Source organism: Canis lupus, chromosome 15, assembly GCF_003254725.2.
Source record: "Canis lupus dingo isolate Sandy chromosome 15, ASM325472v2, whole genome shotgun sequence".
NCBI classification, from domain to species: Eukaryota; Metazoa; Chordata; class Mammalia; order Carnivora; family Canidae; genus Canis; species Canis lupus.
Window position 1 is genome coordinate 28308309 of NC_064257.1, and position 27823 is coordinate 28336131.

Below are 27823 nucleotides of genomic sequence, written 5' to 3' on the forward strand. Positions count from 1 at the left end.
CATAAAAGAAATGCTTGAAAGGGTAATGGCATTCACTGCATCACTAATCTATTCTTTCAACTGTTGATTAGCATTGAAATTGATTTTGAACTACTTGTGACTAAAATGACATTAATCTAGCATTTGCTGTTAGAAACATAACACCTATTTCATGTTAGCAGGTGATGACACATCATTAATTTGATAACTTGATGTTGCAACTCCTTACAAGCTATCCAATATATTAGCTCAAAAGAACTTCATAAGAGAAAGTAACTGTAAATATCAGTTGAATATCTGAAGATGTCACCCTTTTTGGGGAAAGTGTTCGGACTAGGCAGTGTCAATGTATGCACCCAAATGTGGAATTCACATTTGCATCTTCCTCTTTATTATAACTCTCAATTCCAGAGCTTCTGATTTGTTTGCTCAGGTATGATGCCAAGACATGATCAGTATCATTTAAAGCTCCCCTGGTTTAGACCTGGAAGCCAGTAATGAGAACCAGTTTTAACCCAATATTTATATCCACCCTGATGTATGCTTATCATCATGGAATCATTTATGTGTGCTCCAAAACCTTCTATAAATAGTAAGTATAAATAATAAGTATTTTTACTCTTGGATCTCAGGAAGGAATTTTGTGCAAGTGAAAATTATAGTAATCTCTATATTTCCCTTATAATTTCTATAACAAATACTGCCTTACCTTAATGGCAAGAGTTTCCAACACTCTTTACTACAATGTTTTTATTCATGTAGAAAAAATATTGGCATACAGTTTCTTTTTTAAAATATTTTATTTATTTATTTATTTATTTATTTATTTATTTATTTATTTATGAGAGACACAGAGAAAGAGAGAGAGGCAGAGACACAGGCAAGGAGAGAAGCAGACTCCATGCAGGGAGCCTGATTTGGGACTCCATCCCAGAACTCCAGGATCATGCCCTGGGCCAAAGGCAGGCGCTAAACCGATGAGCCACCCAGGGATCCCCATTTTTTAAATCTCAAAAAAAATCCTTTTTTAAAAAAAATAGAACCACACTAACAAAACAAAAACAAAACAGCTTGAGTTTATGGTGTTAGAATAAATATTCATTCCCACTATTTCATCTGCTGCTTACAACTACTCAGTGTTTTCTTTTTCTCAAAAATAATAAAAGATTCAAAAGAGATAAAGGAAAACAAAACTAGGAATAAAAACAACTATGTTTCTTAAACAAAACAAAACAAAACAAAACTTTGGCTTAGATATCAGAGGCCAGGATTCTAGGGATGACTCTGATGCTTCCATGCTGTCTGATCTAGGTAAACTTTTAACTCTGCTTTTCTCCACATTTATAAAACAGGAGGTTTGAATAAGGCTAAGTCTATTATCCCTTTGAGGCATTTATCCATAACCCCCTGCCCTGAATCTATTTCTAACACATAAAAAAATTAAACTCACTTTAGATATATAACTGAGCCACATTTAGTTTGATTAGCACTGCAAAAATGTTCAAAAATAGGGCAACCAGGGTTGCTCAGTGGTTTAGCGCCACCTTCAGATCAGGGCCTGATCCTGGAGACCCTGGATCCAGTCCCACGTTGTGCTCCCTCTGCCTGTGTCTCTGCCCTCTCCCTCTGCATGGAGCCTGCTTCTCCCTCTGCCTGTGTCTCTGCCCTCTCTGTGTGTCTCTCATGAATAAATAAATAAAATCTTTTAAAAAATGCTAAAAAATATTTGTGACATGAATGTTTTCTCACTCTACTACTTTACCTTAAAATCCACATTTTCCAAAAATTAAGAGTTTCATCTTTAGCTTCTGCTACTGTGCAAATCATTGCTTTTGCAAGCTCCTTATTCAAATTTCATCCTATCAATGTTACTTCAATAGTTACCATTATTAGATATTTTTAATTATATTATTATTACTGATAGCAATAAAAGCTTGCTTTTTACATGAGTTACCTGATACTCTTAACATGCTTTCACATACATACCTGCCATACTTTTTACATGATGTTGTTGTTGTTTTCAAGGATATTGTCATGACACCATTTAATAGATGAAAAAAACAACCTTGTTCTTTGAAAGCTGAAAAGCATTTTGAACATCTCTTCCTTTCCTCTTCATCCCTAGCTTGCTTTGATAAAGCAAACCAGCATGTTGTGAGCTACTTTCCGAAGAGTCCCACTTCACAAGGAATGAAAGGCAATCTCTGGCCAATAAGCAGCAAAGAATTGTGGCCCTTATTATGATAGCACTTGAGCTGAGTCCTGTCAACAACCGGGTGAGTGGTCTTGGGATTCAGTCCTTCCCTAGTGAAGATTCAAGTTAGAGACTCAGCTGAGATTTCAATTAAAGCCTCATGAGAGATCCTGAGCCATAGGACCTAGATAAATCATGCCTAGATTCCTGAAAACAGAACCTGAAATAATACATAGTGCTGTTTTATGACACTAAATTTTGAGGTAATGTGATATGCAGAAATAGACAATCTTCTGCAACAGTTTAAATTACTAAATTACACATAATTTCTATGTGCCATTCAGCTGCTCATGATTCTCAACTTTCTTTTTGGAAGTACACTTTTTATTAAGTATACATGACACACAATTTTCAAAGTGTAAATGTAATGGACAAAACATAGGAGTATCATTCAGAAATTACACTCTTTGTGCTCTAAAGGGAATCATTATTCCACCCAACCTCAAGTCACTTTATCTTTGAAAGGAAGAATTATGAAAAGGATAACTCTGAGTTGCTTTCTCTTTGCGACTTTCTCTTTGTGTATCTCCTCTGAAGTGGGAGAGTGTTTGATTTAACCGGTGAGGGCCTAATATCCCTGTAGTACATTACCAGTGTTTGAGTTACTAACTACAGCAACAGGAATCTGTCTCTGACTCTGAGTTGTGCCACTGAATGGATGGATCATGATTTAGAAGAGAAGTCTCTTTCTACTCCCTGCTACCGGGTGGTTTGCACTTTTAGGGAAGTCTCAGATCTCAGAACCTTTCTTCTTGGGATTCATGGGCCATTCTTTCTCACACAGTCTTTTTAGAAACTAAGGAATTGGCAAAGCAAAACTGAGATGCTCCATGAAGATATCTTGTTAAATGAACTCTGAGACCACATAAAGAAGTAAATTCCCCCCCCACGATTTGATGTCTCAATTTGAGGCCCCCAGTAGGAAAATCTCATTTGATATCAGCATAAATTTGTTTTGTGTCTTACATTTGATGAAGAATAAGCATTCTTAAGTTATTGGGTCACCAGTAATAAAGTTAATGATGACACCTATATACTTCTGTGAACATGGTTTCTTATTTCTACTATTTAGTAGAAATCAGTGACTAAGAGAGCTAAGTGATTGTACAAAGAATCCCAACAAGTTCCAAATATGTAATTTACCTGTTTATGTTACACAAGTCATAATTCCTTAGATTTTTTACCTGTAAAAATTACTGGCACATTTGCTTTTATATACTCACAGATATTATAATGACTAAATAAGATAATATATATTAATTGTTGTATTTAAATTATTACATGCTATTCCAGGGGAAATAACAAATACAAACAAGTATGTGATATTCAGGTAATGTTTTAAAAGACAAACTCACATCTCTAAAATTGGAATTAAAAAAAATTATATTTAGCTCATTTTGAGTCCCTTTCTGCTTGCCGTTCTATACTACAAACAACTGCCCTGATTTCCACCTCTGGACTTTTATTCTTATTCTCCTTTCTGCTGCAATGCTCTTCAGTCTAATTGGATTTAGCTCCTGGCTCAAATGGTTGCCCTTTGTTCATCTGGGGCAAGCTGCTCTTTGGAGAGGAATCACCTGTCTATTCTTTATAAAAGATTAGCTTGTCCTCATTTCCATCACTCTCTGTCCCTTTATCCTGACTTATACTATAATATTGAGCTTATCACTATTGTATATTATTTTTTCTTTATCTTTATTGTCATTGTCCCCCACAGAGGAGAGCTTAATCTTATGAGGATCATGACTTTATCATGTTCAATGGGTAATTCTACCCAAATAATACAGAATCTATAATGTGCATAGCATTGCTGAATATATACATAATGGGCAAATGAACAAACTACATTTATTAGTAGATAAGGGCTAACTAAAGTATAGCTTCTCTCCAACTACCAAGTTACTCCAAATGGTCAAATGAGGAGAGAATTGGTATATCATTTAGTGAGTAAAGATATAGTTGTAAACTGACACCAAAAAAGTCAAAATAAGCAATGTGAATCTCTGTCAAAATAAACAGATAAGTTTTAAATAAAGTCAGAGGTTAAGTTAGTGTTATCAGTCAACAAACTATCAGAAAGAATATGAAGACATTGTAAATTAACATAAGAGAATTTAAAACAGCATGATACATAATGCAAGTCTGAACGAGAGAATAGAAGATAAGCGGACCACCAAAAAAAGCCTTCTGAAGACACAAAAGGGACTTCATCAAGCAACTGCCAAAGGACGAGGTCAGAGAAAGCAAAACCGAAGGGCAAAAGACAAGAGAAGGAAAGCCATTGCTGCCAGATAAAATTTACTTACCTTTGGCAGGTACCAAAAGAGAAGTCCCCATCTCTTAGTAATTCACTATATCTGGTGTATTTTGACACTCTGAATACCAAGTGTATTATTTTGCATGCTATTTTTTCCATCCAAAGTCAAACTGATTAAAGGCACTTTTAACCCTTCCTTATACCCACTTGTTGACATGGTGTCTGGAATGTTCCAAATGCTCAGAAAATGTTAATAGTAGATAAGCCTAACTTCTTTTTTTTTTTTTTCTAAAGATTTTATTTATTTGAGAGAGAAACAGAGAGAGAAAGCATGAGCAATGAGGAGAGGCAGGGAGAGAGGAAGAAGCAGACTCCCTACTGAACAAGAGGCCCAATGCCATGCAGGGCTCTATCCTAGGAGCCTGAGATCAGGACCTGAGCCTAAGGCAGATTCTTACCTTAATGAGCCACCCAGGTGCCTCTCAACTTCATTTCTGATACTAAAGAAATTTTGCTTTTTTTTTTTTTTCCTAAGAAGACATTTAATACTGTTTAAAAAACAGGATGGAGGAATCGACAGTATGGAAATATAATAAAGATTAAAGATCACTTTTTGAAAAATGAATTCATGATAAATTAATGTTTTCTGAACAAACTGTCAGAAAAGTTTAGCAGTGTTTAAGTAACACATTTTATTTTCTTTAATCTCCCTCTATAATCCAGAAATTGCAGATCAATATGTGTTCAACTTGAAAATAAAAGGCTGAAATACTACCTCACCATAAAAATGATTATTCTGACAATGTTTTTGTGATATTTGAGGTGAAAATAATAGCAAGGGTCTATGGTACTGCCATTTTAAAATAAGTAAACTAGTAAAAAATGAAAGACTCCCACAGAACAACTTGGGGACCGTAAACATGGGAAAGCAACAATAAAAATCTCAGGAAGACAAACACATAAGATATGTTTCACTAAAGTCAAAGAAAAATGGAATTCAAGAAAAATCTCAGAGGTATGACCATGACCTTTAAAAGTAGCCATAAAAGGAATAAAATAAATAAAAACAAATATATATGTCATCAAGTATTTGATTCTCCTCCAGAGAGAGAGATAGGGAGAGAGAATGAATGTGTACAAATGTAAGTATACTAGAAAATAGCTTCCATTTGCCACTGTGGGGTGTAATACACAGTGTACTGTTGCCTTTAAATTGTTGATATGCCAGTCATTCTCTATTGTCTTTGTTTTGGGTTTCCCGGATAATCTCACTAATTTATTCTTCCAAGTGAATTTTCTAACCAATATGGCTAGCTCAGGGCTCGAAGCAGGGACTTGACCATTTTAATTGAAATTTTAAAACATTCATAAATTAATTGGGGAACAATTGAGTTTAGGGCTTTTGGTTTTGATTTTTCCTATCCAAGTAAATGATGTTTTTTTTTTTTCTATCTTTAAGTCTATTCGTGTGCCTTTAAAATATGTATTTCAGTTATTTGTATAGGTTCTCTAGTATTAAGTTTATGCCTAGGAATATTTCACCTTTACTATCAAAATATCTTCTTTCAGTATTTCTTTTTTTCATTTTATTTATTTATTCATGAGCGACACAGAGAGAGGCAGAGACATAGGCAGAAGAAGAAGGCCCCCTCCTGGGAGCCAGATGTGGAACTTGATCCCAGGACCCCGGGATCACTACCTGAACCAAAGGCATATGCATAATCCTGAGTCACCCAGGCCCCTTTGTTGTTTTGTTTTGTTTTGTTTTGCTTATTTATATCAATGAAGATTGTTTTCAGTATGCTGGTTGAAAAAAACAGGCATTTAATATATTATTTTTTAATACAGGTGTAATTGATATAACATTAGTTTTAGGTATACAATATAATGAGCTGATATTTGTATATATTGTAAAATGATCCCAAAAAGTCTAATTAATATCTATTACCATACATAGGATAATTTTTTTCTTGTGATGAGAACTTTTAAAATCTACTCTCTTACCAGCTTTCAAATATACAATACAACATGACTAACTGTAGTCCCCATGCTGTACATTTCATCACCATGACATATCTATTTTATAAGTAGAAGTTTTATATCTCTTGACATCTTTCACCCATTTCTTTCACCCTCTACCACCAGCTTCCAGGAACCACAAATCTGTTCTCTGTGATCTTTTTTTTTTTTCTGGCTTTGTTTAGATTCCTTACATAAGTGAGATCATATGGTATTTATCTTTCTTTGTCTGACTTATTGTCTTAATATCTGTTTTCATTTTGTAATTAACTATGTGTTGATTCCAAGATGTCTAGTCCAGTTATAAGCAAGTAGAGATATTTTTTTTCTAATTTTGATCCTATTTACTGCTTTGTTTCACCTCGTGGCAATAATTAACATCCCTAAAACTATGTCATGAACTTGGAAGAATCTGTTAGTTCTAGGGATGCTGACAGAGATGGGAGACAAAGAATTTTGTTACAGCTAAGTAAGTAGACTGTTTCATATTTTTATTGGTTCTTCTTGTCCTCCAAGTTCTACACAGGGGTGATATAGAACAGCCTGGATAGATATTGTTTACACAGTGGATTTGTATCAAAACTGATGAACTCCCAACTTAGGATACCCCAAATCATATAAAGAGGAAATAAGTATATCTGTTCAAACCTTGCCCCAGAGAAAGGCACTTATTAACTGTCCTGGTTAGTAAACATGTCTGACCTGGGCCTGCTGGGAACCATTTTGTCCTGACTCTAAAACTGTTACTTATACAGACACAATTGAGATGCATTCTAGAACAAAAATTGAGATATGCAGAATGACCATGGAAAACTTTCTCCCAACACAATGTTAAGTAGTAGTGAAGATAAAAGATACCCCCCTCTTTTTAATTTCTAAGTAAAAAACCACTTAGCATTTCTCAATTAAGTGTCTGGCACTGGTGCTGAGGTATATTAATTCTAACATGTTAAATGTACATCCATTGATCCTGAACTACTGATTGTCATTTTAAAAAGAGAGCAATATTGGGATGCCTGGGTAGCTCAGCAGTTGAGCCTCTGCCTTTGGCCCAGGGCATGATCCTGGAGACCAGGGATGGAGTCCCACATGGGGTTCCCTGCATGGAGCCTGTTTCCTCCTCTGCCTGTATCTCTGCCTCTCTCTCTCTGTGTGTCTCTCATGAATAAATAAAATCTTTAAAAAATAAGTAAATAATAAAAAGAGCATATTTTGTCAAACAACTTTTTAGAATCTACAGAAATGATCGTGTTATTTGTATTTATAGTATAATATAATGGATAAATGAATGGCTCAGTGGATATATTAATGGATTTTTATTTTATAGTTATGTTATATATTGTTATAATATATAACATTATTATATTGTAGGAATAATTCTAGAACTATCCACAATGACTTCATTCAATCCCTTCAACTTGAGTCTATACAGGATCTGTAACTTTATTCTAACCAACAGTATGGCAAAGGTAACGGGAAATTATACTTGTGATTGCATTACAATACATGGAATTTTTAAAAAGATTTTGCAAATATGATATAAGCCCTTAATTTACTTTAAGTTAATATAAAAGGGAGATTATATTAGGTAGGTCTGATCTAATCAGGTTAGCCACTTAAAAGCAGATCTAATTGTCAGAAATAGAAGTCAGTTAGAAACAGCAGAAACATTCACCTTCTGACCATGAAGAATCTTGTTGTGAACAGCAAATGGGGACAGGTGGTTTCTTGATATGGAGAACCTCAGCTCTACCAATGCAAGGAAGCGAATAATGCCAATTGATCTTGAGAGAGAATTCCAGCCCTCAGAGGAGGCATTTTGATTGCAGCCTCAAGAGACCATGAGCAGATGAACCAGTAAGCTAAGGCTTGAACTTGAGCCATGAAAACTGTGAGATAAGAGATGTATATTGTTTTAGAATGCTAAGCTTTTTGACAATTTGTTGGGCAGCAATATAAATTAATATATTATGTAGTAGATAAATTACTGGATTTTATACAAACATAATGGATTTCCATGAAATAAATCCCACTTTAAAATATTTTTAAAGATGTTGTTGTCTTTAGTTTGATAATACTTTATTTAAAGCTTCTACATAAATACTCATAAGTGGGTTTGTTCTGTACTACTTTTTTATGGATACAGTATGCAAGTATTTTAGACGAATAGAGCTCTTGATGAATTTGATAAGCATTACATGTTTATATTACCTACTACCATATTTATACTTCCTTTGCAGCAAAAGAATGCAGAATTTGCTATAATTTGCCCATAATAACAGCTAATTCTTTTATTCTTAAAAATATATGATTAAGAAGATATTCTAAATGTGTGTTAATTTCTTACTCTTTCCCTTTTTTTGTGGTTACCTTTTAATTTATCTGAGTAATATTTTCTGATAATTCTTTCAACTTAGCCAGTGGTTGACAAATCTCTTGAATCTCTGAATATTAAAAAGATAATTATTTTGCCTTCCATTTGGATATTCATTTGGCCATTGGCACTTAGATTCAAAATGACTGATGATAGAGAGCAGGTAGGAACACCTTTAGGTTTTCTCATGGATATATTTCAAGCAACTGGAATCTTTATGAAAAAATAGTAAATTTGTTGATGAATGAATGAGTGACAATTTCATCATTGCTCCTATGAATCTTTCTACAAGCACTCTGTATGGGTTAGCTATATTTTTATTCTTATGTCTTTATAGGTTCCCCACCTATTGTGTAAGTATGTACACATACACATATGCTTATTTTTTTTAGTTTTTTTTTTGTAGAAATTTTAGCATTGTATACTATGTTTCTATATTCATTCTGTTCAGTACTTGGATGGTACTTTCTTTCTAAAACAGTTTTCTTCATTTGTGGAAAACTGTTTTTTATTATTTCTTTTATAATTTGCCATTTTTCCCTTTTATTCTCCTTACATTTGTATCATCTATTTTAATTTCTCTTTCATCTCTGTCCTGAATTTTACCATATTTTTATGTAAAAAATCCTCAGTTCAGTCTTCCAGTTCATTATTTCCAATGTATTCATTGTATTCATTCTGCTATTATGCCCATAGCATATTACATAGCAATTACTGATTGTTATGTATATTTCAAGGAACTTTAATGGTCTCATCTTAGATCTGATTTTTTAGTTCAAAAACCAGCAGAATTGGGATGCCTGGGTGGTTCAGCGGTTGAGAGTGTCTGCCTTTGGCTCAGGATGTGATCCCCAGGGTCCAGGATCGAGTCCCACATCGGGCTCCTTGCAGGGAGACAGCTTCTCTCTCTGTCTAGGTCTCTGCCTCTCTCATGAATAAGTAAATAAAATCTTAAGAAAAAACAGCAGAAAAAACATACATTAGTATGATGAAAAGTGATGTGTATTTAGAAAGGGAAAAATGCAGTTACAGGACTGCAGCTACAGTCACCCAAAAATGTGCAACAAGGGTAGAAATATGTATCTATTCCTTCCTTTACAAAAAAAGAAAGGAAAGAAAAAGAAAAGAGGGGATCCCTGGGTGGCTCAGTGGTTGAGCACCTGCCTTCGGCCCAGGGCGTGATCCTGGAGTCCTGGGATTGAGTCCCACATCAGGCTCCCTGCATGGAGCCTGCTTCTCTCTCTGCCTGTGTCTCTGCCTTTCTCTCTCATAAATAAATAAAATCTTTAAAAAAAAGAAAAAGAAGAAAATAAGCAGTTCTGTGAAGGAAAAAAAATTAAAGGTATCAGCAAGAAAATACCCTTTCCCTTCTCCTTAATTTTGTTTAGTACTTAACCTCTCCTGACTCTTAGGACCCAATTATGTGAGAATTTAAAGGTATATCTGGATTATAACATTCTGGCTAGGAAAAAAAAAATCTACTTTTGAGTTTCATTTTACATGTTCTCAGAGTATTCATAAAGACTTTGTTTTATTTGTTAAGATGAATTCTCTGCAAATGGTATTTAAGAATTCTGATAACAAGCAGAGACCTAATTCTGAATAGCTAAGAAAGAAGTGATGTCCCAGGTGTCATCTCAGAGGGGCAGAAATTGAAGCAGAATTGAAGCAGTTTTTCCATTATCATCCACATTTGAGGTATGCCAGTGATACTCGTTCACCATTCAAAGGTCTAAGGTGGTAATTAGATGGTGCATTCTTCCTCTATCATAGACACTGCAGCCTATAGAGAGGATTGATTCAAGCTTGTTGATTATATTACTTCAAGCTATTAAAGTGGGAAAGTGTTTATGTTCTGAAGTCACTTATTACACATCTGTTTTTGGTAGATTAACTAAATTATAAGCTCATTTGAATTTGTCTGCATAAATTAGAACTATTGATAGAGGAGACTGTTGTAGCCTTAAACATTTTACAGTTAATTTTTGTATGAACACTTTCTTTAAAAAAATATCACAAAAAATCACATGCTGTAAATGAAAGCCAATTTAAATTGGCATTAAAATAGTCACCAATATTCATCACTCTGAATATAATGATATTTAGATAAAGGTACTGAAGTTTTACATATTAAAAATATACTCTTATTGGATTTCTAGTAAGAAAGTAATGAAAAGGCAAGTGAAATATTACAGTGTAATCTGTATATTGTACTAAAAATTAAGAAAAGGAATTATATTTCTTATATCTTGCTTTTAAATATAAAGACTCTGGGAAATGAACTAGGGGTGGTGGAAGGGGAGGAGGGCGGGGAGTGGGGGTGAATGGGTGACAGGCACTGAGGGGGGCACTTGACGGGATGAGTACTGGGTATTATTCTGTATGTTGGCAAATTGAACACCAATAAAAAATAAATTTATTATTAAAAAATATTTTTAAAAAAATCAAACTTTTCAACAAAACCTATGAAAAAGAGTTCTAAAATTCTCTAAATACTTTAAAAATTTACTCTTAAACATTTTGAGCAATAAGGGTTAATTTTTTGCAGTGTTTTGGTTGCATTCCATGTGTGGATAATATACTTTAAAAGGCAACATGTTTGTTGTATGATTAATAAAGATTATAATTACAAGTGTCTGAATTGAAATAAAGCTACAAGATTAAAATATTATTTGTCTACAGTATCAATTCCCATGAGAAAAGAAGTAACTTCTTAAAATACCTACTGGGCACTTATGTTCCCTGAAAGGCTGAGGGACACTTACATCAATTGGTGATGCTACTCTTCCTTTCCTTGAAAAGATTTTTCACATATGTTGTTTTTTTATTTTAATCTTCACTTAAAAGATTTTTATTCTCAATAGTATTTAAGGTATGTGTGGTTATGGTAGATATATTGTAACTCAAGCTTTCAAAGGGAATTTTTAAAGGAAGAGTCTCATGTATCCATAGCTCTAATTTACAGGTAAAAATTCAGGTAGCTCCCATTTTAATTAATATTCAAGAGCCAGATGTATTATTAATATTCAAGAGCCAAATGTATTATAAATCATTTTCAAACAAAGATATTGAAAAGGAAGAAATAACTTCCCAGGACTGATCATTTTCTGACTGGCCTGCTAAAAAAATGTATTCTTTGTCTTTGAAATGTAATGGAAACTGGCTTCCGCTCATGGTTTAAGAAAATTCAGTCTGGTCAATTCTAAGGCTTAGACACTAAGACTATACTCCCACGTCTATTTTCAAAGGGAAAGTGACTCTGCCCCAAACATGAAGGCTGCTATAGAAAAAAATCCACCAGGGGATGCCTGGGTGGCTCAGCAGTTTAGCGCCACCTTCAGCCCAGGGCCTGATCCTGGAGACTCAGGATCGAGTCCCACATCGGGCTCCCTGCATGGAGCCTGCTTTTCCCTCTGCCTGTGTCTCTGTTTCTCTCTCATGAATAAATAAATAAAATCTTAAAAAAAAAAAAGTACATGTTACTGTCAAGTTACTGTCAATATTAAAAAAAAAAGAAGAAAAAAATCCACCATTTAAAGTCTCCATCATATAGTTGCAAACATAGTGATGAAACCCCATCTCCCTAATAATGGCCAGAGAAAGGGCTGGTCCATCCACGAAGCACCAATGCTGACCTATCAGAATGAAGCTGGTACTGATTTTCCAACAAAGTACATTACTGTTGTATCCTCGCTCCTAATCATATGAGAAGAGAAATCAGTACTTCCTTAATAGGGTAGCTCAAAACGCCTTATCCTCACAGGATCAAGCAACTTTAAGAATCTTAGAACACAATGACTGGTTATCATTTTCTGATTGTTATTTTTGTTTCCCCAAGGTATATCACACACCTCAATGTTAAAGCGTTTTAGAAGTTCCTCATGTAAGTAGCTTTGCCAAAATAAAGTCATAAACTCTGAAACTTGAAGGAATTCATTCAAGGAAAAATAATGAGACTGCTTAATAACATTTCAAATGATAGATATATTTAAAGCTGTTTGATCAATTTAAATTAATTTTAATAATTAAAACTTCCCTACATGCCCTATTATTCTGCTAGTTCATCTAGAAAAAAAATAATATATGCATATATTATACATGTGTTTATGTTTATATAAAATGTATAGTATTTATCATTGACTCTTCTTTGTCTTTATAAACAAAGTAGACTCACTTTCCATCGAGCTAGGTCAGATATTTCCAGAACACCTAGCTAAAAGAAGAAAAATAAAATAGATTTTTCCAGCCAAGGGCTGTTTCATTATTCCAGACAACACTTTGTATTGATCCTCCTCTATTTATTTCTAATTTTGTTGCTACTGATTGAGTTGAGCTCTAAATCTTGTGATGGCTTACATGCTGTTAGGATGCTGCATTGCTACCAGAAGAACAGGGTAGCAATGTTCTCATTTTAAACTCTAATTTAGTCTTATTTGCAGCAAATTAAGGTGCCTGATGTAGCATTTTAGCACTAAAAATGCTTTATTATATGTCTTTCTTTACTCACCCTCACAGAAAACACAGTATATGCGGTCAATACAAATTTATGCATTAGATATCCACCACAGGAATTGTGAACCAGATAAACACAGAAATTTTTCAACAACCTACCAATATACATGACACATAATGTGTGCCTATACGGTGATATTTCAAGTTGTCTATGTTCAAAACTTGCCAGAAAAGCAAAATGTGATACATAAAGGGTTGAAAGACACATTTTTCTAAAATATTTCTTTCTACCCTAGACCCTAAACTCTCACAACCATGTAAGGTTTTGTTTTGAAGCACTCTCTCAATGAAAGACTATGTAGTACATTTACTTAGGAACACACATTCAGATATATTGATATTTCACATTCACAAGTTTCAGGGTATAAAAATTGAGGTAGTGAAAATTATAAAAAGAATTATTTAATGAGAAAGAAAAGGAATCTAGAAAGAGGACAGAATGTGGACTATTGCCATAAGTAAGGTTCTATGCATAAAATGTGGATTAGGTGTTTGCTAGGGAGGATACTCAATAGGAAAAACAAGAAAAAAGAAAAAAAATGTGGACTTTTAGAATCATGGAAAATTAAATATGTATTATGAAAAACTTTTTTTACATTTTGTATTTTGATATGAAATATAAATGTTGCAATCCCTCCCCTTTTTCCCTTTTTTTAAAACCTTATTACTCAATGGATGGCCTTACTTAACTTTTGAATAGCCTTTGACAAACTCTGCATTTTTATTGAGGCTAGAGGTCATACTTTAATCATTCTGTATCCTTGAAACTAGCAAAATAATTCTTAGACTACATTTACTTCACTTGACAATATTATTTTAAAAAATTTAGCCTACAAATCATTTTTAAGAAAAAAATTCTAACATTGGTAAGTTTGTTAAAATTCTTCTAGTTACAATAAACCTCTCAAGCAAACATAATTTCCCACATTACTCCAGAATAATGATGAGCAAATTATTTCTTCCACATAAGATAACTCATGACATACAATTTTCAGCAACCAGACCCTTCCTAGCATTCTTGTGTGGCCCTCATTTAGTCATCACGTCATCTTCAGTTTGTGGGAATTCCAGCCCAGAAAGGGCCAATCGCAAAACTAACCTTTCTTTTTCTATAATCTTTATTTTTATCTCCAAATCTCACATCCACTTCTACCACCAGTGTTCTATTGGCTCATTCCAGTTGTCCAAAATCTATAGTGAATATGCATATCAATTAGTAACCCCTGGGATGAGAGTTAAGTAAAATATAGAAACTCAGACATGTTGTATGTTTACCGTAAGCCACTTTCTAAACACAATTAGAAACTCAACTGCAGGGATCCCTGGGTGGCGCAGCGGTTTGGCGCCTGCCTTTGGCCCAGGGCACGATCCTGGAGACCTGGGATCGAATCCCACGTCAGGCTCCCGGTGCATGGAGCCTGCTTCTCCCTCTGCCTATGTCTCTGCTTCTCTCTCTCTCTCTCTCTCTGTGACTATCATAAATAAATAAAAAATTTAAAAAAAAAAAATCTAGGGGCCTTTGGGCCTTGGCTTAAAAAAAAAAAAAAAAAAGAAACTCAACTGCAGCTATTGTCAACAAAAGTCGCTGAAATATATGTGAAATTTCTAAGTGAAATGCAACATTATAAACTGACCTGAAGTTTCCTAGCCCACTTCTTGTGCAGTAAATAAATTTCAAAAAATTTGTTTTAAAGAATATGATACGAAGAAGCAGCATTATAAGACCATTGACATTTTGCATGTATCTTGTATTTTAAATGAAGAGAGTACACAGGTAGTCTCATTTAACAACAAAATGTGTTCTTGGGTATAACCTTTCAACTTTACTATGTCCTAATTATATTTTCTGAAAATTTACTCAAAAGAGAAATGCACTTAGTGTAGAAAATAAATGAAACTCACAGCTATAAGTCTCATATCACGTAATGACATTGATGCATAATGTTACATTCAGAACTGAGAAACATGGTTATCCTTTGTTTATGTGTTTAAAGAATTTTAAACACATGTAATTTAAAACAAACAAGTGTTCACATAATTTATTATTCCTACAAACATATACATTCACTAACGCTAAAAAGTTCAATATTAGTTCATATATACTTCCAGGGAAAGTAGAAATGAAATCAGAAAACTTTGTCTTTTGTGACCATTTTTTCTTTTTTCTCATTTTGGCTCTCTCAATCTTAGAAATGTTTCTATTTCACACACAAAAAAAAATGCGATACTTGTTTGGCTATGTGCATTGTAGATTTCAAAATGACCCACATTTTTAAAATAGTATACAGTATGTTTTGCCATATAACATAACACAGTGTGATTTACAAGTAAATTAAATTTTTAAGTCTTCAAAAAAAAAACAAAGTAAGTTTATGAAGATCATGTAATAATCTACCTTTACTTCAATACATGCCAATGTGGACTCAAGATACTCTTCAAGGGAGACAAATTTAACACTGCAATCTTTCCTGAGACATATCTAATAACCAAAAAGGCATAATTCTATGGTCTTACTATGAAAACAAGTTTGAGCACAGGATCTGATCCTATATATGTTTGATTATACCTACATAAGTATGGACAAATATATTGAGAACACATTTCAGGAATAAACAGGAGTGGATAGAGTGGTAAATATCAGTAAGAAAAAAGGAGAGGCTAATGGGGAAAGACAAGGAAAAAAGAAGAATGAACAAAGTACACGTTACATAAAAAAATGGCATAACCTAGTCACACTTATGGGATATTAAAACATACAGATACAATGGACAGTCAACTTATAAACAATCCCAAATTTTAAAACATAACGTGTCAATTTTATAACACAATATAGAATCAACAAGTCTAAATGTTCAAGTAAACTGCCTTCATATACATATATCTTGGTGTGTGTGCAGGGGAGGTTGGTAAATGTGTGTGTATTTTGCCAGTAAATATGTAAGAAAATCTACAAATAAAATTTTGTAAAAGCAAAAATATGAAAAGAACTAATTTATTAATTATAAAATGAATCCTAGCTCCTGGAGACAATTGAAAACTTTAATTATTTGAATGTTTTTTTCTTTTCCAGACATTTTATTCAATAAACATTCATTGAGCTTCTATATGGGAAGTTCAGTGTGAGACAGCAGTGAAATGAATAGGCATGATCCCTGTCCTTAAGGCAAGTGTAGGAGGCAAGAAATAAATGAAACAAACAGAAGTGTCACAAGTATAAAATCAATAAACATGATTTCTGGGTCATAATATAAGTGAACAGGTATATTATATAGGACAGTCAAAAAAAAAAAAATCTACCTAGGTCTGTAATCTGTAGGGACATGAAGAAGAAGGGAAAGTATTCACATTGGACTATACAGCTGTGACAGTGTGTTTTATGTTATCAGTTTGGTTAGGCTATTATTCAATCAAACACTAGTTATTTGATCAATCACATATGTAGGTCTTGCTGTGAAGTCATCTGCTAGATATGATTAACATTTATAATCTGCTGACTTTATGGAAAGGAGAATATCTGCAATTATATAGGTGACCTAATCCAAGTAATTGAAGGAACTCAAGAGCAGAACTGATTTTTTTTTTTCCCCTGCTAGGAAGAAGAAATTTCACCTATAGACTATAACTTCAGAACATGTGAAAGAGTTTCCAGCCTGCCCTTCCTGATCGCCTGTCCAGCAGATTATATAGGTACAGCCCTACGAATTCTGTTTCTCTAACGGCACCTAGCTGATACAGGAATGCAAATGCTTTGAAGAATGAATATGGTGTGTTCAAAGAATGAATATCATGTGGCTGGAACACAGTGGGCAAAGAAAAAAGGCTAAGTAGGAGGTGGGTCAATGCATCATTTTGTTGAATCCATATAATGCTTGTGTAGATAAGCTTTACATTTTCCATTTCAAAAAGGAAGAAAGGAAACTTAGTGAAGTTATATAATGTTACCACAAATTAAATATCAGGTAAATGGTACAGAACTGAGGCTAGAAGCCAGATTTATCTAAGTCCACATTCGTGATCTTCTAATTTTGTTTTGCTACCTTCTCATTCATATGTAGGAAAAACAATAATAATATGACAATGATGGACTAAAATATAACCAGGATGGTTGGTTCAAAAATCTAATCTCAAATTGGTTTCTAAACCCCTATGTCCCTCTATTCCTATTTCTTTATGGGTCATTTATTACTTGACTCTATCACTCCTATTATTCTCCATTTCTGTCATTTAACAAATTGTTTCCCTACCCATTATGAACTTATAATCTATATGTGACTTCAGCATCTACCTTATGTTATCTGTTCAGCACTGTATTTTCCTGGCTCTCCCAATGAATGAATCTACAAACCCATTCTACTTCCCTAACACCCTGAGCTTTGTCTCAAGACCATTCTACTTGTGAAATATTAAAGTTAGCTCCCTCTAAGTATAATCTCTCCAGTTCTTCCACTCTGTGACTCAGTCTCTTCAAAACACCCAAGTCCTTGACATCTCTAAGAGTGGTTATGTATCAGCCCTTTCCTATTCTTCTTATCTTTCTTATATGTGGTTTGGCCTTCATAAGACACGTTTTTGTTTTGTTTTGGCATCCATCTCCTGCTCTCCACAGAACAGGGACCATGTAAATGTATATACTCTCAGCTGTTGTTACTGGGCTGCTGAACACTATTTGCAAACAAATTACCCAACTTTCTAGTGTAGACTATTCAACAGAATGTTTCTTCAGTGATGGAAATCTCCTATACCTATGCCGTCCAACTGAATAGGAGAACCATGACTAGTGAATCTAAGGAGCTGAACTATAATTTTAATTGTTTTAAGTTTTAATTTAATAGACATAGAGCTACTGGTTACTATATTGAACATCACAGCTCTAGTCTGATGTTATTACAGCTTTGTGGTTCCAACCTAACTGGGTTTTCAATGCACCCAGAAATCTTGATATTTGCCTTGTTAGATTTTTCTCCCAATCTTCAAAATTCTCAGAGCCAAGCTTCCCCAAGTTCTTTCAACTTAACCTCCAATTTCTTTTGCGCATTCAGTAAATGACTTGGACATTTTAGCACAAATACTTTAATAAGCTATTGCCACAAATATTACAAACACCAATCATTTCTTTTCTGTCCTGTCACACTGGCTAAAATATCCCTAATCCTCTCAAAAAATAATTATTCCATATGTAGCCTGGAGGCCTTTGAAGATTTCCTAGGACCAATTAGCTCCCTTTTCCTTTACATATTTAACATTCCTTTCCTCTGGACCCTTTTCCTAACATATAAAATACTCAATTTTCTTGAAAATAAACTTGAAAACAACTTGAAAACATGGCTAAAACACAAAATAAATCATTTACCAAATAAATTAACATTTTTCAGTCTTTAGCATGAATCCTTAGCTTTTTCACAAAGCTCCAAAACTTACCTGAATTTCTAATCTTCGCACTCTACTTTTCAGACTCTCCTGCCTCTGCTTGTTGGGTTAAATGTTCCTCTGGGCCCCTGTATGAGCTCTCTCCTGTTCTCACTCAGCCTTTTCATTGAACTTCAAGTAACAATTCCCAGCTGTGGTAGAGAGCTTCACTGCTTAAAACCCAGCTGTCCTCTTATTACCTCCAGAATCTGCCTCAGTTGCAGAGGATTACCTCTCTTGAGGGTAATCCAAGGCCATCCTTGTTGCAGAGCTCCCTACTAGATAAGATGAGGTGTGGTCAGGCCTGCATCACACTGGAGCTACTACTTCCACCCAGTTCTACTTCCTTCATATACACAACTAGTTACATGGAACAGGAACTCCACTTAAAAGAGCAATAAAAATATAAGCCTCCAGTGAATAAATTTTTTTTAACGAGCAACAACTGTATGAGAAAAAACACACTACTGAAAGACTTATAAGTATCTTTGAACAAATAGAATGCCATCTCTTGTTCATAGATAAGTTTACTCAACATCATAAAGATGTAAACATATGTCTGGTTAATGTACTTCTTTGAAAATATATATGCAAAAATCTCATGCTTCACTGATTAACGTATTTTATACATAATGCAACCCCAGTACAATTGTCAACAAGCTGTTCTTTGTATTTTCTGGAACAAATATTAATAATAAACTCTTCTGGGAAAATAAAGATACACAAATAACTTAATAAATCTCTAAAAAAAAAAAAAAAAAAAAGAAAGGAAAACCAAAAAACCCAGAGTCATGGCAGTACTGGGGTACTGGATAGTCTAGACATTAAAACATGTCATTAGTGTCTGTTTAGGAACATGGCTATATTATTGATTTGTATCTGGATCTTATATCCTAAGTAAATACATTAAATGCATTAGCTTTGTTTGATTCTTTGGGTTTTTCTATATAGCAAAAGAGGTATTCTTTGAATAGATTCACTTTAATTTTTTTCCTTTACAATCTGTATATATTTAATGCCTTTTATTTTTTGCCTCATTGCACTGCCTTTAGCTTCTAGTATGATATTGAATAGCAATGGTGAGAGTAGACATTCGTGCCTTCTTCCTAAATTTAGGAAAGATTACATTATTATGTTAAGGTCATCCTCTTACTGATTGTTTGCTAAGAAAATTTGTTATGGATGACTTATTTCTTTCAAATGTCTTTTATGTCTTAATTAAGCTGATCCTATGGCTTTTCTTCTTTAGTCTATTATCTTGATTTCTGAATGTTGAACCAGTTTTGCATTCCTGGGGTGACTCCTACTTGATAGTGATGTACTATTCCTTGTATATATTGCTGAATTTAATACGTTAATTTTTTGGTGAGGATTTTTGCTCTTATTTTTATAAACTATATGAGTCTGAAGTTTTCTATAAATGGTTCTATCTGGCATTGGTTATTAAGGAAATGTTGACTTTGAGTAAATTGAGGATTGTTTACTCCCCTTCTATTTTTGGAAGATATTGTTTATAATTTCTTTCCTTCCATTAGCCGCAATGAATTTCCACCAGTGCCTTGAAGCAACAGTTTCTATTGTTTCTCTCTGAAGACGATTTATTTTATTCTGAATGGGAGATAGGGGAGGTGGGATCTGGGCAAAATTTGGGGAGTTGTTGCTTATCTATTTCTTCAACCAGTGCCAGGAGAAGAGTTTTCTTAGAATCTTTCTGATTTTTTTTGTAATGTGGTCAGGTTCAAGGAGAGGTCTAAAAAAGTTTGTATACTTCTCATATCTTGCTGCTCCAATGGACTCCCCAAACTAGGTTAATCCAGCTTGGTCTTTAGCAATCAATGTGTTAAAATAATCTAACCTGTGTTTCTTAACCATTCCAAGTAAGCAATTGAGAGGGACCGGTTTTGGTTGTTTTGTTTTGTTTTCTTGCTGCTAGTGGCTCTCTTCCCCAAGGTTTTAGGTTACTTAATTGCACTGCAACTGAAATGTGATGGGTTCGAGAAAAGTAATGTGCAGTGTGTACCAGGTTTATCAATGTTGCATGGATGAGAATGATCCTTTTTCTAGCTCTCTAATCTCTGAGCTAAAACCAAACAGAATCTTTTTTAAGAAAAGAAATCTGGTCTTTAAATTTGTCTTGACAACTTATTTAAGGAAATATGTTAAGAACTCATCAAAATCATCAAAACAATCTCCGTGCAAACGTCTTTTGTCTCTCTGATTAATCCTTTACGAAATCACCAAAATATGCTTCCCTCAAACATTGAAGTGTGTGTTTAATCTATTAAATTTCATGTTAATTGAAAGAACAAAGTTTAAATTGTTTTAAAAAATATTTTAATTCTCTTTAATGCTTATATTTTAATATTTTGTAAGACACTACACAGGTACTACATACAATACAATCCAAGAACCCTGGATAGTAAGTAAAACCCTCTTATAGATACTAAAAGAGTTTTAGTTCTTTAGAAACTGAAATCTTCCATTAAGCATGTAAGTGTCTTCCTTATGCATTTGTTTTCTTAAATATTCTTAAAAGCTCATTATTTATAAAAATTGAGAATGCCTATTATATGTCTAAAGTGTTTTCATTCACATACCTTAGCCTATTGCAGACAATATTTTCAGATGTTATCTGTTATTAATCTATTTCTATCTGTATCATATCATATTACATTATTGTATATATTATATACACTTTTCTTTTCCCAATTCAAGAATTTAGTTGATAAGATAAAAAGCAAAAAGAACTTGTGGCTTCTTGCCTTTTTGTCTTGAAAGTCAAAACCTGTATCTAGGAAGAGGCATTTGAGTAAGGAAAGGATAGCTATACCTAGATCTCTATCTATCATCTATCTATCTATATCCATCAATCTAATCTAATCTAATCTAATCTGTCATCTATATATTGCTGTGAATTGGCATAGCAAGTGTAGGTTCAACCTTGGATTAGTAAACAGTTCCCCTAGTCTGGGTTTGGGGAAGGCAAGGAAGCTTTGGAACAAGTAGGGATGTCGAAACAGAGGGAAAGGGAAAGAAAGTGTGAGAAACTGAGGCATGCTTCCCTTTGGTCATCTGGGTGAGATGGAGTTTCCCAATGCCACTGAGTCACAGAGTTCAAAGAGAAAAGACACATGTTTTATAAAACCAGACAGAACCACAGATAGTCTTGTGACATTTCCTTTGTGACCAGTTGAAACATAGGCCTCAGATAGGTGATGAATCTGAGCATTTATGTTAACTATGATGCTGTTTTAAACAATATCCTTGAATAGACGGTATTTGCCCATACTCAGCTCTTTGAAATGTCTCTTTAAACTTTGACACAAACATGTTCACTAACACTGAGAACCTTTGGTCATGCAGTGAAGTGTTTAAAATGCACATTAATTTCCATTTTATAAAATATAGTTTTTGCATGCAGTCACGTGATCCATATGAGGTAGTTTATTCTGTACTACTAAACTCCCAATGTTTTGATTGACTGTAGGTTATAAAGAAAGTAGGAGATATTTACAAATGATTGTGTTATGCTGCTCACCTGTCTGGAAAGATGAAAGCTCAAAGTTAAAATGAATTTGAGTTTTAGAAAGTTAAGTTACAGTTCTTGCTCCTGTATTTCAAAACTATTGTTCTATTAAAACAAAATAAAACACTATTATTTATTTAGATTTATATCATTCAGTTAACTCATTCTTCTACTTCTTTTTCTTCCTATAGGCTTTCCTTCTTCAAACTAATACTTTAAGAGAGCTGGAAGAGAATGAAAGGGAAACTGAATATTTGTTATCTTCCTAACGGTATTGTTAAGTTTCTCCCTATTCATATTACTGAAGAATTTAAACATTTTCTAAACTAATTATACTGACAGAGGATACTTTTTTTAGGGCTATCATTGCTTTTCCTAATACAGATTGATAGCGGTATTTTTCTTAATTTAATTTTCACATTTTTAAAATGAGCAGTTTATTTTTATACTTTGCAATGCATGCGCCTTAAATGGGAGTTTGAAATATTAATGTTAATAATTGGTGGCTGAGAAACTCCACTCTATAAGGCCGTGGAAGTGAGCCTTGGAAATCCCTCTCACGAAGATGGCGCGGAAGGTGAAGAAGGAAGCCCTTGCCCTTCCCAAAGCCAAAGCCAAAGCAAAAGCTTTGAAAGCTAAGAAAGTGGTGCTGAAAGGCGTGCACAGTCACAAAAAAAAAAAAAAAAAAAAAAAAGAAGACCCGCATGTCACCTACATTCTGATGACCCAAGACCCTGCATCTCCGATGGCAGTCCAAATATCCTCAAAAGAGCACCCTCAGGAGAAACAAGCTTCACCACTATGTCAATCATCAAACTCCCCTGACTACTGAGTCAGCCATGAAGAAAATAGAAGACACTGTGTGTTCACTGTGGATGTCAAGGCCAACAAACACCAGATCAAATAGGCTGTGAAGAAGCTCTGTGACATTGATGTGGCCAAGGTCAACACCTTGATCAGGCCTGATGGACAAAAGAAAGCATATGTTCAATTGGCTCCTGACTATGATGCTTTGGATGTTGCCAACAAAATTGGGATCATCTAAACTGAGTCCAGCTGGCTATAAATCTAAATATAAATTATTTCACCATAAAAATAATTGGTGGCTGATTTGCACTTTCTATGGCCCAAGGACATTAGAAAAATATAAATTAGAGAATCAAGTGACTTAAGCATATCATTTAATTTTTTTTTAAATTCTGGCTTCCAACAAAATAGGAATATAGATCCAGGCTATTGGCTGAAAGGGAATTTACATTTATGCAAAACATTTTATTTCTTTTACATATGAAAAGTATTGAATCAAATAGGACAAATTGATAATAGTTTTTTCATTATTATTATGGTGATGGGAACATACATCTTTTAATATGTTATTCCGTGAAATATGATTTATTTTTTAAGAGTTTCCTTAAAATGTAGAGGGCTAAACTACTGAGCAAATATAAGGAACTTTGGATGCTACATGCCATCTATTTCACAAAGGATTCTTAATTTTCATTGGTTATTTTGTTGTCTAATCATGCACCAAACTCTTTTCCTCCAACTTTTATGACAGCTTTTTTGAGGTATAACTCATTTATTGCACAATTCATCTCTTTACAGCGAACAATTCAGTGGTTTTCTTATATGTCCACAGCCATGCACCTATCACCTTTATCTAATTTTAGAACACCTTCTGTCACTCTCTTCTTCCAGCAACCACTACTCCACTTTCAGTCTATATACAATGTTTGGCCCTCTGTGACAGGCATCTTTAAATTAGTATGTGTTATGGGTGTGTAGCAACAATTAGTATGTGTTATTTCATGTTGTAGCAAGCATCAATACTTCACCCTCACCCTTATTGATTCAGAAATCATGACCTTAGCATAGACACGCAAAGCAAGAAATAGTCAAACATGTGAGCTAGTTTATCTTCAGTATCCAAGGCAGAGTGCAGCTAAAATTTATTCATGAGGGCCACCCAATACTTAGGTGTTGGTGGTAATTCCTCCTACAGACTGATACCAACCATTTGCTTTAGCTTCAGGGTGGGTGGTGGAGGAGGACCATTATGGTTTCATGTATTTTCATCATTTATATTCCTTCTAATAGTTTTCCATCTCTTCCCTCCTTCTCTTCCCTGAACATCATGAAATATGTACTTAAGCGTAAGTGTAACCAAAGTGTTATAGTTGTATAGTTGTATTTATCACCTTCTCACCTTTACTTTTGTACCTAGCTTTAGAATCATCTATATAATGACCTCTCCCAGTATCAGAATGTGTTCCTATTCTACCATGAAATGAGGTTTTCATTCATCTCCAAACTTATATGTTATGTCAACTAAGTATACATAGTTGACATAACTGAAGTTATGTATGTATGAAGTACTGAATTTCACCAAGTACTTAGTGAAATTCAGGGCATATCAAGATGAATAAAATATGGTATTTGATCTCCTTAGAGTTTTCCAAAGTTTCCCAGAGTTTTCCAAAGGAGATAGATAGATGATAGATAGATTATAGATGATGATGATGATAGATAGATAGATAATAGATAGATAGATGATAGATAGATAGATAGATAGATGATAGATAGATAGTAGATAGATAGATGATAGATAGATATACATAATTTTAATAGTATGATAATCACCATAATAAACTACTGACCATGACATGATAGGAGATCATTGTCAAGGATAATAATGATTCAGGTCTTGAAATATATAGAATTTTGCTAAATAAATATGTATGATTGGAATAAAGACAATTTAGAGACAAAGAACCATATACCCAGATACAGTGAGATGAGAAAATAGATGTATTCTGAGAATCTAAAGTTTCTTTTTTTTTTTTTTTTTTTTTTTTTTTTACTTTTCTTTTTTTTTTTTTTTTTTTTTTTTTTTTTTTTTTTTATTGGTGTTCAATTTACTAACATACAGAATAACACCCAGTGCCCGTCACCCATTCACTCCCACCCCCCGCCCTCCTCCCCTTCTACCACCCCTAGTTCGTTTCCCAGAGTTAGCAGTCTTTACGTTCTGTCTCCCTTTCTGATATTTCCCACACATTTCTTCTCCCTTCCCTTGTTTTCCCTTTCACTATTATTTATATTCCCCAAATGAATGAGAACATATAATGTTTGTCCTTCTCCGACTGACTTACTTCACTCAGCATAATACCCTCCAGTTCCATCCACGTTGAAGCAAATGGTGGGTATTTGTCATTTCTAATAGCTGAGTAATATTCCATTGTATACATAAACCACATCTTCTTTATCCATTCATCTTTCGTTGGACACCGAGGCTCCTTCCACAGTTTGGCTATCGTGGCCATTGCTGCTAGAAACATCGGGGTGCAGGTGTCCCGGCGTTTCATTGCATTTGTATCTTTGGGGTAAATCCCCAACAGTGCAATTGCTGGGTCGTAGGGCAGGTATATTTTTAACTGTTTGAGGAACCTCCACACAGTTTTCCAGAGTGGCTGCACCAGTTCACATTCCCACCAACAGTGTAGGAGGGTTCCCTTTTCTCCGCATCCTCTCCAACATTTGTTGTTTCCTGCCTTGTTAATTTTCCCCATTCTCACTGGTGTGAGGTGGTATCTCATTGTAGTTTTGATTTGTATTTCCCTGATGAATCTAAAGTTTCTATGTCTGAATTATGCCCCAAGCTCCTTGGAGAGGGACACTATACTCAAAAGAGAAAGAGAAAGAAGATAATCTTATTAAACTTGTGCTAAAACATGCCCAGGGCACATTCATTAAATTGGCTCTTTAACTCTCCAGGCCTGATGAAAATAAAAGGGACTATCATTTCTTGTTTTCTCTCACCTCTGGCCCCCTAATATGGCCATCCTGCGGACTTTTTCTTCAGAGCTTTCCTTGGTAGCTTTTTAGTCTATTTTCCACAGTATAAATATGCTTGCCTTAAGTTTTGAGTGCTCATATTGTGCTAGGCTCCATAATAAATATTTTACAGTTATCATTTCGATGAGCTGGTAGTATAATGTTGGACTGGCTGCATCGGACCTCTATGAAGACTTTTAGAAAAACAGAACTACAAGTACCACCTGGGAATTTCTGATTTAGTAGTCCAAAATGGTTTTGAATTTGTGCCGGTGTTTCTGATGCATGACCCGGTCATCAAGAAAGGTATGCCCATACAAGGAAGGTGTCATTTTCCATATTTTATAAATCTCCAAGTTGAAGATTATAAGTCTTCTAAAGCCACATAATTATTTAGATCAGAGGATGAAAAATCCAGCTCTCCAGCTGTTTTTTTTTTACTTATTTTGTTATTACTTTTTATTTTATTTTATATTTAGAGAGAGATTGAAAGAGAGAGAGAGAGAGAAGGGGAAGAGGGGCAGATGGAAAGAGAGAATCCTAAGCAGGCTCCACAGTCAGTGTAGAGCCCAATACAGTGCTCAATCTCACAACCCTGAGATCATGACCTGAGCCAAAATCAAGAGTTGGACACTTAACTGACTAAACCACCCAGGAGCCCTCCAACATGTTTTTATAAAGTGGTTTTGGAAGATACATATCCTCATTTTCCTATGTATTACCTATTATTCCTACAATACTTTACTATCTGAGCTTTATGTGTCTATAGATTGGCCATAATTCCTTAATCAAAAATTGGAAGAAAAGGGTATATTTCTCCTTCCTTCTTAATTTCATTAATTTATTTTATTTATATACTTTGCTTAATTCATAATGCTTTATATGCGACTGACGTTCTAATTTTCAATAATTGCATTAACCCTGATATTTGTAGAAATATCCATGCCACTTATTTTGTATCCACTGTCACATCACAAATAAATACTTTCACTCATTTACTAAACTTTAATTTCTTTGTTTCTAATCCTCAAAAAAAACTTGGCTTTAGTTCCTTATTTTATTAAGAATATCTGTTGAATAAGAAAAAAACAGGTGTTGATGAGGATGAAGAGAAAGGGGAAACCCCTTGCACAGTTGGTAGGAATGCAAATTGATGCAGCCACCCTGGCAAACAGTATAGAGTTTCCTCAAAACATGAAAAGTAGAACTACCCTATGATCTAGCAATTGCATTATAAGTATAGATCCAAAGGATACAAAAATACATATTTGAAGAGATACATGCATCCCAATATTTACAGCAGCATTATCAACAATAGCCAAACTATGGAGAGAATCCAAATGCCCATTAACTGATGAATGGATAAAGAAGATGTGGTATATATATGCAACGGAATATATCAAAAAGAATGAAATCAACCATCAAAAAGAATGAAATCTTGCCATTTGTAATGGCATGGATAAAGCTAGAGTGTATTATGCTAAGTGAAATAAATCAGCCAGAAAAAGAGAAACACCATATGATCTCACTTATATGTAGAATTTAAGAAAGAAAACAGATGAACATATGGGAAAGGAGAAAAGGAAAAAAGGAGAGAGGAAACAAACCATAAAAGACTCTTAACTAGAGAGAACAAACTGAGGAGTGATGGAGGGACCTGGG